This window comes from Oncorhynchus keta, unplaced genomic scaffold, assembly GCF_023373465.1.
Source record: "Oncorhynchus keta strain PuntledgeMale-10-30-2019 unplaced genomic scaffold, Oket_V2 Un_contig_23353_pilon_pilon, whole genome shotgun sequence".
NCBI classification, from domain to species: Eukaryota; Metazoa; Chordata; class Actinopteri; order Salmoniformes; family Salmonidae; genus Oncorhynchus; species Oncorhynchus keta.
The window spans coordinates 1-17,065 of record NW_026283332.1 but is presented as its reverse complement, the minus strand read 5'-3'; the positions used below and the strand labels follow the sequence as shown (position 1 = coordinate 17,065).

The 17,065-nt window shown below is 42.7% G+C and overlaps 1 long non-coding RNA gene across 2 annotated transcripts; it reads right to left on the bottom strand.

The window, feature by feature from the left end:
* Positions 1–503: 503 nt before the first annotated feature.
* LOC127921728 (uncharacterized) lies at positions 504–14,102 on the bottom strand. 2 transcript variants are annotated; one of them, XR_008109387.1, is made up of 3 exons: positions 14,001–14,102; positions 5,479–5,520; positions 504–1,441 (listed from the first exon to the last, which is right to left on the bottom strand). It is a non-coding gene; the product is annotated as an uncharacterized LOC127921728 (long non-coding RNA). The 2 variants fall into 2 exon arrangements; XR_008109388.1 differs by having other exon boundaries at positions 14,046–14,102.
* Positions 14,103–17,065: the final 2,963 nt, after the last annotated feature.

Below are 17,065 nucleotides of genomic sequence, written 5' to 3'. Positions count from 1 at the left end.
TATACTGTTCTAGAAATATCTACAACCAGTTTTTCTGGTTTTACTATTTCTAGGTATGTGTTTGGGTAAAATTAACATTTTTGTTTTATTCTATAAACTACTGACATTTCCCCCAAATTCCAAATAAAAATATTGTCATTTAGAGCGTTTATTTGCAGAAAATGACAACTGGTCAAAATAACAAAAAAGATGCAGTGTTGTCAGACCTCGAATAATGCAAAGAAAATAAGTTTATATTCATTTTTAAACAACACAATACTATTGTTTTAACTTAGGAAGAGTCCAGAAATCAATATTTGGTAGAATAACCCTGATTTTCAATATCAGCTTTCAAGCATCTTGGCATACTCTCCACCAGTCTTAGTAAAGACTAATGTTCAAGGGACTATTTAAAAGAAAGAAAAAAACAATAAAAATGCTTTCCAAATAATCATTCTCCGCCTTCCAAAGAATCTTAAAAAAGGCAACCAATAAGAATCATGAAATAACATAAATAATAGATATTTTAATGTATATTGTTTAGAACATACATTGGTATTTTGCCTTTCCCAACAACACCATACATGTTAAGAGGCACAGGGTCAGCTACAGTACAGCCCCCTAGATGGAGCTATTTGTTGGGGTTAAGTGCCTTTCTCAAGGGCACAAAGGCAGGAGATGGTACCTGGGATCAGAGACCAGCAGCCTTCCAGCTGCCATTTGAGTTCCATTCACAGTTTTGTGATGCACGCCCCAGAGCTTGAACCAGCAACCTTCGAGCTGCTGGTCCGCCTCTCTAACCTCTAGAGTACCTGCCACCCCACACACAACCAATGAGAATCATGCTATAGCAAACATACCAAAGGGTCCTGGGGGTCCCTTGAAAACATACACACACAGGCGAGGTTGTCAGCGCATTCATACACACACATTTTAAACTTTTCTTTATATATTTTGACATTATTTTATTTGACTGAGAATATATTCTCATTAGATAAACAACCTTTATTATTTATTTTAACAGAGAAGACATATCGAGACGTAGGTCTCTCTTTCAAACCTGCCTTGTATGATACATCATAAACATACATATACATAAAAAACTGTCATGGGAAGTACAAGTAAAACATCACAAATCAACCAGAAAAACAAATACATTCATTCACAAATAAGTCCCCAATCAACGCTTTAAATTGACCGAACGGCACCAGAACATTAAAATATAATGTTGAATTTTGTTCCAGCAATACAGTGCATTAAAATAAAAGCAGATTTACCGCTCGGTGGAGACCCTAGGAACCTCAAGAGTTGACCAATCCTGTGAATGGGTTACGCATCTCAGGTGTCTATACTTCAACCGAAAAGTTAGATAAGATGGAAGTTTATGAAGTAGGTTCCCTGTAAACAGATCTCCAGCAAACCTTTTGATACAGGATACAGTGGTGAGTATCAAAACCGTCACCTGTAACAAAACGTAGTGCACCATGTTAGATGGCATCCCAATGTTTAAGAGTAGTAGCAGCTGCACTTTCATAAATAATATCACTATAATCAAGAACAGATAAAAGTTTGAGTGAATAATCTGCTTCCCACTGCTTGGAGAGAAGCACGATCTGTTTCTGTAGAAAAAGCCAACTTTAAATCTTAGCTGTGTAACCAGCTCATCTATATGTTTTTAAAAGTAAACTCCATATCAATCCAAATGCTTAAATATTTATGAGGGAACACGTTCAATTGGAGAACCATGTAATGAGTGAACAAGTAGTTAATCTGAAACATTCTTACGAGTGTTTAAAAACATGTATTTTGTTTTGCCCTTATTAAGCACAAGTTTTAAATCAGCAAGGGATTCCTGGATAGCTATAAAACCTGACTGTAGTTTTGACACAGCCAGATCAACAGTTGGAGCAATAGCATACATAATAGTATCATCCGCATATAAGATTAACTTTTCCATTTTTAACAGCTTGACCAATAGTGTTTATAAAAATAGTGAGAGAAAAGTTCCAAAATCGACACCTTGTGGTACACCTTCATGTACTTCAAGAAATTCAAACTTAACCCCATCAATCATGATGGCCTGAATTCTGTCACAAAGAAAATCATAAAACCATGAACAGGTGTCAGAGCTCAGGCCTATCGAGGACAACTTTTTCAATAAAATAGCATGATCAACAGTATCAACATCTTTTGATAGGTGTATAAACATTTACATTTACATTTACATTTAAGTCATTTAGCAGACGCTCTTATCCAGAGCCACTTACAAATTGGTGCATTCACCTTATATGACATCCAGTGGAACAGCCACTTTACAATAGTGCATCTAAATCTTTTAAGGGGGGGAGAAGGATTACTTTATCCTATCCTAGGTATTCCCTTAAAGAGGTGGGGTTTCAGGTGTCTCCGGAAGGTGGTGATTGACTCCGCTGTCCTGGCGTCGTGGGGAGTTTGTTCCACCATTGGGGGCCAGAGCAGCGAACAGTTTTGACTGGGCTGAGCGGGAACTGTACATCCTCAGTGGTAGGGAGGCGAGCAGGCCAGAGGTGGATGAACGCAGTGCCCTTGTTTGGGTGTAGGGCCTGATCAGAGCCTGGAGGTACTGAGGTGCCGTTCCCCTCACAGCTCCGTAGGCAAGCACCATGGTCTTGTAGCGGATGCGAGCTTCAACTGGAAGCCAGTGGAGAGAGCGGAGGAGCAGGGTGGCGTGAGATAACTTGGGAAGGTTGAACACCAGACGGGCTGCAGCGTTCTGGATGAGTTGTAGGGGTTTAATGGCACAGGCAGGGAGCCCAGCCAACAGCGAGTTGCAGTAATCCAGACGGGAGATGACAAGTGCCTGGATTAGGACCTGCGCCGCTTCCTGTGTGAGGCAGGGTCGTACTCTGCGGATGTTGTAGAGCATGAACCTACAGGAACGGGCCACCGCCTTGATGTTAGTTGAGAACGACAGGGTGTTGTCCAGGATCACGCCAAGGTTCTTAGCGCTCTGGGAGGAGGACACAATGGAGTTGTCAACCGTGATGGCGAGATCATGGAACGGGCAGTCCTTCCCGGGAGGAAGAGCAGCTCCGTCTTGCCGAGGTTCAGCTTGAGGTGGTGATCCGTCATCCACACTGATATGTCTGCCAGACATGCAGAGATGTGATTCGCCACCTGGTCATCAGAAGGGGAAAGGAGAAGATTAATTGTGTGTCGTCTGCATAGCAATGATAGGAGAGACCATGTGAGGTTATGACAGAGCCAAGTGACTTGGTGTATAGCGAGAATAGGAGAGGGGGCCTAGAACCGAGCCCTGGGGGACACCAGTGGTGAGAGCGCGTGGTGAGGAGACAGATTCTCGCCACGCCACCTGGTAGGAGCGACCTGTCAGGTAGGACGCAATCAAGCGTGGGCCGCGCCGAGATGCCCAACTCGGAGAGGGTGGAGAGGAGGATCTGATGGTTCACAGTATCGAAGGCAGCCGATAGGTCTAGAAGGATGAGAGCAGAGGAGAGAGAGTTAGCTTTAGCAGTGCGGAGCGCCTCCGTGATACAGAGAAGAGCAGTCTCAGTTGAATGACTAGTCTTGAAACCTGACTGATTTGGATCAAGAAGGTCATTCTGAGAGAGATAGCGGGAGAGCTGGCCAAGGACGGCACGTTCAAGAGTTTTGGAGAGAAAAGAAAGAAGGATACTGGTCTGTAGTTGATGACATCGGAGGGATCGAGTGTAGGTTTTTTCAGAAGGGGTGCAACTCTCGCTCTCTTGAAGACGGAAGGGACGTAGCCAGCGGTCAGGGATGAGTTGATGAGCGAGGTGAGGTAATGGAGAAGGTCTCCGGAAATGGTCTGGAGAAGAGAGGAGGGGATAGGGTCAAGCGGGCAGGTTGTTGGGCGGCCGGCCGTCACAAGACGCGAGATTTCATCTGGAGAGAGGGGGAGAAAGAGGTCAGAGCACAGGGTAGGGCAGTGTGAGCAGAACCAGCGGTGTCGTTTGACTTAGCAAACGAGGATCGGATGTCGTCGACCTTCTTTTCAAAATGGTTGACGAAGTCATCTGCAGAGAGGAGGAGGGGGATTCAGGAGGGAGGAGAAGGTGGCAAAGAGCTTCCTAGGGTTAGAGGCAGATGCTTGGAATTTAGAGTGGTAGAAAGTGGCTTTAGCAGCAGAGACAGAGGAGGAAAATGTAGAGAGGAGGGAGTGAAAGGATGCCAGGTCCGCAGGAGCGGGTTTTCCTCCATTTCCGCTCGGCTGCCCGGAGCCTTGTTCTGTGAGCTCGCAATGAGTCGTCGAGCCACGGAGCGGGAGGGAGGACCGAGCCGGCCTGGAGGATAGGGACATAGAGAGTCAAAGGATGCAGAAAGGCAGGAGAGGAGGGTTGAGGAGGCAGAATCGGGAGATAGGTTGGAGAATGTTTGAGCAGAGGGAAGAGATGATAGGATGGAAGAGGAGAGAGTAGCGGGGAGAGAGAGCGAAGGTTGGGACGGCGCGATACCATCCGAGTAGGGGCAGTGTGGGAAGTGTTGGATGAGAGCGAGAGGGAAAAGGATACAAGGTAGTGGTCGGAGACTTGGAGGGGAGTTGCAATGAGGTTAGTGGAAGAACAGCACCTAGTAAAGATGAGGTCGAGCGTATTGCCTGCCTTGTGAGTAGGGGGAAGGTGAGAGGGTGAGGTCAAAGAGGAGAGGTGGAAAGAAGGAGGCAGAGAGGAATGAGTCAAAGGTAGACGTGGGGAGGTTAAAGTCGCCCAGAACTGTGAGAGGTGAGCCGTCCTCAGGAAAGGAGCTTATCAAGGCATCAAGCTCATTGATGAACTCTCCGAGGGACCTGGAGGGCGATAAATGATAAGGATGTTAAGCTTGAAAGGGCTGGTAACTGTGACAGCATGAAATTCAAAGGAGGCGATAGACAGATGGGTAAGGGGAGAAAGAGAGAATGACCACTTGGGAGAGATGAGGATCCCGGTGCCACCACCCCGCTGACCAGAAGCTCTCGGGGTGTGCGAGAACACGTGGGCGGACAAAGAGAGCAGTAGGGTAGCAGTGTTATCTGTGGTGATCCATGTTTCCGTCAGTGCCAAGAAGTCGAGGACTGGAGGAGGCATAGGCTGAGATGAACTCTGCCTTGTTGGCCGCAGATCGGCAGTTCCAGAGGCTACCAGAGACCTGGAACTCCACATGGGTCGTGCGCTGGGACCACCAGATTAGGGTGGTCATAGCAGCACATTTGATTTTAGTGTCTACAGCATTGAGAAGACCATTAAGACCTAAAGTGGCTGCTGTAATGGTGCTATGCCCAGGCCTAAACCCTGATTGGTTTACATTTTAAATACATTTCTCAGATAAAAAAGAGCAAAGTTGTACATTTCCTAAGGATTCAAGAATCTTAGCTTGACAAGGAAGTCTTGAAATGGGGCAATCGTTATTAAGATCACTACAATCCGCACCCTTATGGAGTGGCAGCACAAGAGCTGATTGCCATACTTGAGGATGTTATGGACACACTTGTGGGTTACTCACTTCATCTCCTTTCTGTCCTGACAATGATCTTCCTTTCTCTCCCTGGGAAAGTGACATGGAGAGGTAGAGGGAGAGAGATAATTAATGAGAGAAAGAGCGATTTAGTTTGACAGAAAGATGGTGATAAATAAAATTCTAGCTAGCCTATGCAGAGGGCTGTGTACTAGTGTTTCATGTGATTTAGGATGCTATAAACACAAGGGAGGTTACAGAATATGTAATTGTGGCATGGAATAATATTAAATCATCCCTTTTCATAGTGTGTACAGAAAAATGTGTGAAAGTGAAAAAGTAGCTAGATAAAGGTAGGAACTTACAGGCATACCTCTCAGGCCAGGTAAACTGGTTAAACCATGCAGAAAAAAACACAGACATCCTTATGAATACACCTGGTTTTAAACAAATTGAAGGTGACTGTTTGGATCAAACAGGCAGTTAACCCACTGTTCCTAGGCCGTCATTGAAAATAAGAATGTGTTCTTAACTGACTTGCCTAGTTAAATAAAGGTAAAATAAAATTAAAATAAAATCTAAGTTTATTTGTCACGTGTGCGAATACAACAGGTTTAGCAGACCTTACAGTGAAATGCTTACTTACAAGCCCTTAACCAACAGTGCAGTTTTTAAGTAAAAAATAGGTATCAGGTAAACAATAGATAAGTAAAGAAATGTTAAAAATAACTGTAAAAAATAACAGTAGCGAGCTATATACAGGTGGCACTGGTACAGAGTCAATGTGCGTTGTGCACCGGTTAGTCAGGTTATTTGTGGTAATATGTACGCTACCGTTCAAAAGTTTGGTTTACTTAGAAATTTCCTTGTTTTTGAAAGAAAAGCAATTTTTTGGTCCATTAAAATAACATCAAATTGATCAGAAATACAGTGTAGACATTGTTAATGTTGTAAATGACTATTGTAGCTGGAAACGGCAGATTATTTATGGAATATCTACATAGGCGTACAGAGGCCCATTATCAGCAACCATCACTCCTGTGTTTCAATGGCATGTTGTGTTAGCTAATCCAAGTTTATCATTTTAAAAGGCTAATCGATCATTAGAAAACACTTTGGCAATTATGTTAGCACAGCTGAAAACTGTTGTTCTGATTAAAGAAGAAATAAAACTGGCCTTCTTTAGACTAGTTGTGTATCTGGAGCATCAGCATTTGGGGTTCGATTGCAGGCTCAAAATGGCCAGAAACAAAGGACTTTCTTCTGAAAGTCGTCAGTCTATTCTTTTTCTGAGAAAGGAATGCTAATCCATGTGAGAAATTACCAAGAAACTGAAGATCTCGTACAACGCTGTGTACTACTCCCATCACAGAACAGCGCAAACTGGCTCTGACCAGAATAGAAAGAGTAGGAGGCCCCGGTGCACAACTGAGAGAGCAGACAAGTACATTAGAGTGCCTAGTTTGAGAAACAGACGCCTCACAAGTCCTCAACTGGACTTCATTAAATAGTACCCGCAAAACACCAGTCTCAATGTCAACAGTGAAGAGGCGACTCCGGTATGCTGGCCTAACTTTACTGCTTGCATGACTTACCTGATGTGGAATAGAGCTCCATGTAGTCATGGCTCTATATAGTACTGTGCCTTCCATACTCTGTTCTGGACTTGGGGACTGTGAATAGACCTCTTGTGGCAATTCTTGTGGGTATGCATGGGTGTCTGAGCTATGCGCCAGTAGTTCAAACAGACAGCTCGGTGCACTCAACATGTCCTTCTGTAGCACAGTTGGTAGAGCATGGCGCTTGTAACGCCAGGGTAGTGGGTTCGATTCCCGGGACCACCCATACGTAGAATGTATGCACACATGACTGTAAGTCGCTTTGGATAAAAGCGTCTGCTAAATGGCATATATATATATATATGTCAATACCTCTCATAAAAACAAGCAGTGATGAAGTCAAGCTCTCCTCCACTTTGAGGCAGGAGAGATTGACATGCATATTAATAATATTAGCTCTCTGTGTACATCAAAGCGCCAGCCGAGCTGTCTTGTTCTGAACCAATTGCAATTTTCCTAAGTCCTTTTTTGTGGCACCTGACCACATGACTGAATAGTACTCCAGGTGCGACAAAACTAGGGCCTGTAGGACCTGCCCTGTTGATAGTGCTATCAAGAAGGTAGAGCATCGCCTTATCATAGACATACTTCTCCCCATCTTAGCTACTGTTGTATCAATATGTTTTGACCATGACAGTTTACAATCCAGCGTAGTCACCTCAACCTGCTCAATTTCCACATGAATAATTACAAGATTTAGTTGAGTTTTAGGGTTTTGTGAATGATTTGTCACAAATACAATGAGTTTAGTTTTGAAATATTTAGGACAAAACTTATTCCTTGCCCCCCACTCTGAAACTAACTGCAACTCTTTGTTAAGTGTTGCATTCATTTTAGTCGCTGTAGTAGCTGACATTTATAGTGTTGAGTAATCCGCATACATAGACACTCTGGCTTTCCTTAAAGCTAGTGGTAATTCATTAGTAAAGATTGAAAAGAAAGTAATGGGCCTAGACAGCTGCCTTGGGGAATTCCTGAATATACCTGGATTATGTTGTAGAGGCTTTCATTAAGGCTTCCATTGTTTGAGAGGCTTCCGTTCTGTTAGACAATATAGCAAGGGTGTAAAGCCATAACACATCAGTTTTGAAAGCAGCAGACTATGATCGATAATGTCAAAGGCTGCACTGAAGTCTAACAAAACAGTCCCCACAATCTTTTTATTATCAAATTCACTCAGCCGATCATCAATAATTTGTGTAAATGCTGTGCTTGTTGAATGTCCTTCTCTATAAACATGCTGAAAGCTTGTTGTTAATTTGTTTACTATAAAATAGCATTGTTTAAAAACACATTTTTTTCTCCAAAGGTTTACTAAGGGTTGGTAACAGGCTGATTGGTTTGATAATTGAACCAGTAAAGGGGGCTTTACTATTCTTAGAATCACTTTTGCTTCCCTCCAAGCCTGGGGCGCACACTTTCTAGTGGACTTAAATTGAAGATGTGGCAGATAGGGGTGGCAATATCGTCCACTATTATCCTAAAATGGTCCACCTTGTCTGTGTGGGTGGACAATTTCAGATCGTCAGTGATGTGTACGCCGAGGAACTTGAAGCTTTCAACCTTCTCCACTGAGGTCCCGTCGATGAGGATAGGGCGTGCTCCCTCTGCTGTTCCCTGAAGTCCACGATCAGCACCTTTGTTTTGTTGACGTTGAGTGAAATGTTATTTTCCTGGCACCACTCTCCCGGGCTGTCACCTCCTCCTTGTAGCCTGTCATCATCATCATCATCATCATCAGGCCTACTACTGTTGTGTGGTCTGCAAACTTGATGATTGAGTTAGAGGCGTGCATGGACACGTAGTCATGGTTGAACAAGGAGTACAGGAGGGGGTTGAGCACGAACCCTTGTGGGGCCCCTGTGTTGAGGATCAGTGAAGTGGTTGTGTTGTTTCGTACCTTCACCACCTGGGGGCGGCCCATCAGGAAGTCCAGGACACAGCTGCACAGGGCAGGGTTCAGATCCAGCGGTTAAGAGCATTGGGCCAATAACTGACAGGGAGCTGGTTCAAATCCCCGAGCCAGCAAGTTGGAAAAATCTGTCTTTCTGCCCAGAGCAAGGCAGTTGGCCGCCAACACAACAACTTTCGCCGGGTGCAGGGTGCCGAAGTGGATGCCGATTAAGGCAGCCCCCAGCACCTCTCTGATTCAGAGGTTAAATTCAGAAGACACATTTCTTTCAGTTTAATGCCTTCAGATGTACAACTAACTAGGTAACCCCCTTTCTCTTTTGCCACGGAAGAGATGGACCAGGAAATGCTCTTGCTTTTGGATGACTCAATTGTAAGTATTCTGTAAACTCACAACAGAGGAAAATGTGAGAGGGTAGCCCAGATGACCAAGTGGCTGAACAACATCTGGATCGCAATACAGGCCTAAGATTGAATCCTACAAAACCGTCTCTGACGCTCGTCGGATGTGGCAGGGCTTGCAAACTATTACGGATTACAAAGGGAAATCCAGCCGCGAGCTGCCCAGTGACGCAAGCCAACCAGACAAGCTAAATGCTTTCTATACTCGCTTCGAGACAAGCAACACTGTACCATGCATGAGAGCCCCAGCTGTTTCAATGACTGTGTGATCACGCTCTCATTAGCCGATGTGAGCAAGACCTTTAAATAGGTCAACATTCACGGGTCGAAGGGCCAGAAGGATTACCAGGACGCATACTCAGAGCATGTGCTGACCAACTGACAAGTGTCTTCAATTACATTTTCAACCTCTCCCTGAACGAGTCTGTCATACCTACATGTTTCAAGCAGACTACCATAGTCCCTGTGCCAAAGAACGTCAAGGTAACCTGCCTAAATGACTACCACCCTGAACCATTCACATCTGTAGTCATGAAGTGCTTTGAAAGGCTGGTCATGGCTCACATCAACGCCATCATCCCAGAAACACTATACCCACTACAACCCACTGCATCTTTATGTAATACATGTATCACTAGCCACTTTAACTATGCCACTTTGTTTACATACTCATCTCATATGTATATACTGTACTCAATACCATCTACTGTATCTTGCCTATGCCGCTCTGTACCATCACTCATTCATATATCTTTATGTACATATTCTTTATCCCCTTACACTTGTGTCTATAAGGTAGTAGTTTTGGAATTGTTAGCTAGATTACTTGTTGGTTATTACTGCATTGTTGGAACTAGAAGCACAAGCATTTTGCTACACTCGCATTAACATCTGCTAACCATGTGTATGTGACAAATTTGATTTGATTTGATTTGAATTTGCATACCACCCCAACAGATGCACAGATGACGCAATCTCCATTGCACTCCACAGCGCCCTTTCCCACCTGGACAAAAGGAACACCTACGTGAGAATGCTGTTCACTGACTATAGCTCAGCGTTTAACACCATAGTGCCGTCAAAGCTCATCACTAAACTAAGTAACCTGGGACTAAACACCACCTTCCTTACGGTAGCTCTCTCTGTTCAATTTTAATTTCAAGCCAGCCTTGGAGAAGGCTAAGCAAGACCTCAATCGCTGATTGACACTCCCCATATCACTCAACTATTCCCATCAGACTATTTCCATCTTTATAGCAAAATCATTTTTAAAGAACTGGATAGACATTTTTCTACTTTCATTTGGAATAAAAAGATTCCTCGGTTGCGTACAGCGTTTTTGGAGAGACAGAAAAGAGAGGGGGTCTTGCCCAACCCAATTTCCCCCATTACTATTGGGCTGCTAATATTCACAAGATAACCTTTTTGGTCTCTACATTCTTAGAGGGGAAGGACAGGTGTGGTTCCTTATGGAAAAGCACTCATGTCAAACATTGTCTTTGCACCCCTACCAAGCAAACAATACCACTCAAACAACCCTATTGTGAAAAGTTCACTCAGGATATGGTCTGAGTTTAGGACCCACTTTGGACATAGACAAGCTATCTCATCCATGCCTTTTATTTCCAACCCACTCTTCACACCCTCCCTCATAGACACAGTTTTCCAGCTATGGTTTCAGAAAATATTGAAGAGTGTAAAATACATATTCTATGAGCGTAAATTTACCTCCTTTGAACATCTAGTTAGAGAGCACAGTATACCCCAGATGCAATACTTCAGGTACCTGCAGATTCCTAACTTTACAAGAAAGATTTCCCTTCATTCCCATCTCTCCTCCCATCAGCTGGCTTGATGAATGTCTGAACCTGGATCCCTATGTAAAGGAACACATCAGCTACAGTGGGGCAAAAAAGTATTTAGTCAGCCACCAATTGTGCAAGGTCTCCCACTTAAAAAAGATGAGAGGCCTGTAATTTTCATCATAAGTACACTTCAACTATGACAGACAAAATGAGAAAGAAAATCCAGAAAATCACATTGTAGGATTTTTATGAATTTATTTGCAAATTATGATGCTGTAACACACCGCCCCAGACCATAACGGACCCTCTACCTCCAATTGAATATCTGTGAAGTTATTTGGATTTTTAGGAATTATCTTTGAGGAGTCCTGAAAAAGGGACATTTCTTTTTTTTTGTTGAGAAATAAATAAAAATAATCTTTCAGTGTTTACCATTTTTACCCTTTATACTAGCTCAATCTCAATCACCCTACGGAGCTATGGCTAATTTAGGTTCCAAATGTTCACCCTGTTAGGTTTCACACTGTTAGGATTATGCAACTAACATGGGTGAACAATTTGGATTTAACCAGTTGGATTTAGGGGCTCTATTTTAATTTTTGGATGAAAAACGTTCCCGTTTTAAACAAGATATTTTGTCACAAAAAGATGCTCGACTATGCATATAATTGACAGCTTTGGAAAGAAGACACTCTGACGTTTCCAAAACTGCAAAGATATTGTCTGTGAGTGCCACAGAACTTATGTTACAGGCGAAACCCAGATAAAAATCCAACCAGGAAGTGCCGCATTTTTGAAACCGCCTCATGCCAATGACTCCTTATATGGCTGTGAATGAGCTACGAATGAGCTTACGTTTTCCACGTTTTCCCCAAGGTGTCTACAGCATTGTGACGTCTTTTTAGGCATTTCCCTTGAAGAATGGCTGTAAGGAACCATATATGGCATGTGGTCACATGGTGTCTCCCGCAGAAAAACTTGTGTAAAATACTGAGGTAGCCATTTTTCCAATCGCTTCTTATGAGAAACCAACTGCCTCGACGGACATATTATCGAATATAATTGTTAAAAACACCTTGAGGATGGATCTTAAACAACGTTTGCCGTGTTTCTGTCAATATTATGTAGCTAATTTTGAAAAAGTTTGGCGTTATAGTTGTAGCATTTTTCGGGCGATTTCTCAGCCAAGCATGGTGAAGAAGCGGGAGCTTTCGCCTACAAAAATAATATTTTTGGAAAAAAGGAACATTTGCTATCTAACTGGGAGTCTCCTGAGTGAAAGCATCCGAAGTTCTTCAAAGGTAAATTATTTAATTTGGTTGCTTTTCTTATTTTTGTGAAAATGTTGCCTGCTGCCAGCAGAGCCTAGCATAGCAATATGCCATGATAAACTTACACAAATGCTTGTCTAGCATTGGCTGTAACGCATATTTTGAAAATCTGAGATGACAGTGTTGTTAAAACCTGTTATGGATCATGCGCATTTTCGCAGCTTTTTTGTTAAAAATCGCGCAACATTTCAGCGCCCTGCTACTCATGCCAGGAATATAGTATATGCATATGATTAGTATGTGTGGATAGAAAACACTCAGACGTTTCTAAAACTGGTTAAATCACGGCTGTGACTATAACAGAACGTGCATTTCATCGAAAAGCGCAGGAAAATCTGTTCACTGAAAACTGGAAAATATATCAATGCGCCACTTGAATGTATTGTTGAAAAGAAACCACATTAAATGGGGCCGAGGTTGCAATACCTACAGCTTCCACACGATGTCAACAGTCTTGTCATTTGTCTCGGATTTGTTTCTTGGTCAAACGGACACAAGTAAGAGCATTTCAAACTCAGTTTTTCCTTGATTACACAGTCTTCATAGATCGATATCTAGGCTATATATGGACCGATTTAATCGAAAAAAAGACCCAATAGTGATGTTTATGGGACATCTAGGAGTGCCAACAAAGAAGCTCGTCAAAGGTAATGAATGTTTTATATTTTATTTCTGCGTTTTGGGTAGCGCCGGCTACCGCAAAATCTGTCGTGTTAGGTGACGTTGCAGTATTTTGGGGGTACATGCTATCAGATAATAGCTTCTCATGCTTTCGCCGAAAAGCATTTTAAAAATCTGACTTGGTGGATAGATTCACAACGAGTGAAGCTTTAATTCACTACCTTGAATGTGTATTTTAATGAAAGTTTGAGTTTTATCAAAAAACTATAGGTGGCGCTCTGAAATTTCCACTGATTGATGTTCCTGCAGGGGAACTATATTCTGCGTCATCCTTAAGAAGTTTTAACAAAAAGGCGATGTTCATGAATAGGAAAAGTTTCTAGGGGTATTTATGTCTGTTGCGTTATGCTAATGCTTTTGAGGCTATGATTACGCTCCCGGATACGGGTTTGCTCGTCGCAACTGGTTTTAACAGTCTGAGCTTGACCAATATGTTTTTTTTTCTAAAAGTCAAACCAGTTTTTTCTGATATACTAAAGAAATGGGGCGGCAGCGTAGCCTAGTGGTTAGAGCGTTGGACTAGTAACCGGAAGGTTGCGAGTTCAAAGGTACAAATCTGTCGTTCTGCCCCTGAACAGGCAGTTAACCCACTGTTCCCAGGCCGTCATTGAAAATAAGAATGTGTTCTTAACTGACTTGCCTGGTTAAATAAAGGTAAAATAAAAAGAATAAAAAATGAAAAATATAAAACAAATTCCTCAACAGTTTTGAGGTCCAAAAGGCATAGGAATGACATATTTACATTTACATTTAAGTCATTTAGCAGACGCTCTGTACTATGCAGTAATGAGCAGAGAGTAGTTTTCAGTTCATAAGCTAACCTAATATGTGCCATGGCAAGGAATGGTGTACACACATGTGCATACATGCTTGGATTCCCCACATACACTCCCCGGGACACCATCTAGTCCAGGATATCCCGGCACGCCAGCGATACCCTGAAAAAGCAGAAACAGATTATATGTCAGAACACGCACAATATCTAATATTTCTTTAACCTTTTCATGATCTCTCTCTCTTTCTCCTTATCATTAAGACACTGAAATCCTAAATTAAATGTAAGGTATTTAATTTACCAACGTCCCCTTTCGGTCCAGATACGGCAGGGAAGCCCTCGTCTCCTCGTTGTCCCTTCTCTCCAAGAGGGGTCCGGGAACCCTGGTGGCCCCTGAGGACCATGTCGTCCTAAAAGCTCCTGGAACACAATGGACATGACAGTGACGCGTCACAAACAGTGGAGGTCAAATACATATACTGTAAATATCATGAATAAAGCTGGGATGACTAATATATGTGACTCGTTTCAGGAAACTGTGCATATGTTGCGCGTCAGTACTTTACAAGAGAGGCATTTGAACGTAAACATAATTGTTTTGATCAAATTGCATTTTTTTGGCAGAAATGCCTTCTGGAACATGTGAACTTTCATGTGCATTAACATCATGGTATGCCATCTTTAAATACAAATACAATTGTTAAATTGCGAGCCTAGTAAAACTACGGAAAAATACTTTCCCGCTAGCCATGATTGGCTGAGATAATGGGTGGGCTGGACATGCTAAGAGATGAGTTCGGATTAATAGCCATGTACTCTAATAATCTCCACCCGGCACAGCCAGAAGAGGACTGGCCACCCATCAGAACCTGGTTCCTTTCTTGGTTCCCTACTAGGTTCCTGCCTTTCTAGGGAGTTTTTCCTAGCCACCGTGCTTCTACATCTGCATTGCTTGCTGTTTGGGATTTTAGGCTGGGTTTCTGTATAGTACTTTCTGACATCTGCTGATGTAAAATGGCTTTATAAATACAGTTGATTTACATAACTAATAAGATAATTTACGTAACTCAGGTTTGTATGCCTCCTTGCTCACACACGCTTTTCAGTTCTGCCCACAAATTTTCTATAGGGTTGAGGTCAGGGCTTTGTGATGGCCACTCCAATACCTTGACTTTGTTGTCCTTAAGCCATTTTGCCACAACTTTGGAAGTATGCTTGGGGTCATTGTCCATTTGGAAGACCCATTTGAGACCAAGCTTTAACTTCCTGACTGATGTCTTGAGATGTTGCTTCAATATATCCACATAATTGTCCTACCTCATGATTCCATCTATTTTGTGAAGTGCAGCAGTCCCTCCTACAGCGAAGCAACCCACAACATTATGCTGTCACCCCGTGCTTCATGGTTGGGATGGTGTCTTCGGCTTGCAAGCCTCCCCTTTTTCCTCCAAACATAACGATGGTCATAATGGCCAAACACTTCTATTTTTGTTTCATCAGACCAGAGGACATCTTTCCAAAAAGTACAAACTTCATCCCCATGTGCAGTTGCAAACCTTAGTCAGGCTTTTTTATGGCGGTTTTGGAGCAGTGGCTTCTTCATTGCTGAGCGACCTTTCAGGTTATGTCGACATAGGACTCGTTTTTACTGTGGATATAGATACCTTTGTACATGTTTCCTCCAGCATCTTCACAAGGTCCTTTGCTGTTGTTCTGGGATTGTTTAGCACTTTGTGCACACTGAGTTTGAAGGTAGGCCTTGAAATACATCCACAGGTACACCTCCAATTCACTCAAATTATGTCCATTTGCTTATCAGAAGCTTCTAAAGCCATGACATAATTTTCTGGAATTTCTCAGCTGTTTAAAGGCACAGTCAATTTAGTGTATGTACACTTCTGACCCACTGGAATTGTGATACAGTGAAATATAAGGGAAATAATCTGTCTGTAAACAATTGTTGGAATTAGGTGTCCTAACCGGCTTGCCAAAACTATAGTTTGCTAACAAGAAATTTGTGGAGTGATTGAAAAACAAGTTTTAATGATTCCAACCTAAGTGTATGTTAACTTCCGACAACTCTATATCACAAATAAAGCTGGTCTGTCAGAGAGGGATGCCTTGTCTTCAACATATATTTATATCTGAACTGAATATTCCACAACATTGTGCCCTGTGTCATGTTTGTTCGACACCAGTTGGAAGAAAACTGACTGAAACAGGGAATTAATAGAAAGTCTTTAGAAACCCCTACTGAGCACATGATATACACTGGAAAAAATGCAACATGTAAAGTGTTTGTCCCATGTTTCATGAGCTGAAAAAAGATATCCCAGAAATCTTCCATCTGCACAAAACGCGTATTTCTCTCAAATGGTGTGCACAAATTAGTTTACACCCCTGTGAGTGAGCATTTCTCTTTTGCCAACATAATCCATCCACCTGACATGTGTGGCATATCAATAAGTTGACTAAACAGCATGATCATTACACAGGTGTACCTTGTGCTGGAGACAACAAAGGCCACTCTAAAATGTGCAGTTTTGTCACACGACACAATGCCACAAGTTGAGGGAGAGTGCAATTGGAACGCTGATTGCAGGAATGTCCACCAGAGTTATTGCCAGAAAATGTAATGTTAATTTCTCTACCATAAACCGCCTCCAATGTCGTTTTAGAGAATTTGTCAGCACATCCAACTGGCCTCACATCCGCAAACCACGTACTGTATATGGGGTCGTGTGGGCGAGTGGTTTGCTGATTTCAACATTGTGCCCCAGTCAGGTTATGGTATGGGTAGGCATAAGCTACGGACAACAAACACAATTGCATTTTATTGATGGCAATTTGAATGCACAGAGATACCGTGACAAGATCCTGAGGCCCATTGGCGTGCTATTCATTCATCATCTCATGTTTCAGCATGATAATCGAAGGCCCCATGTTGCAAGGATCTGTACACAATTCCTGGAAGCTGAAAATGTCCCAGTTATTCCATGGTCTGCATGCTCACCAGACATGTCACCCATTGAGCCTGTTTGGGATGCTCTGGATCAATGTGTACGCCATTGTGTTCCAGTTCCCACCAATATCCAGCAATGTTGCACAGCC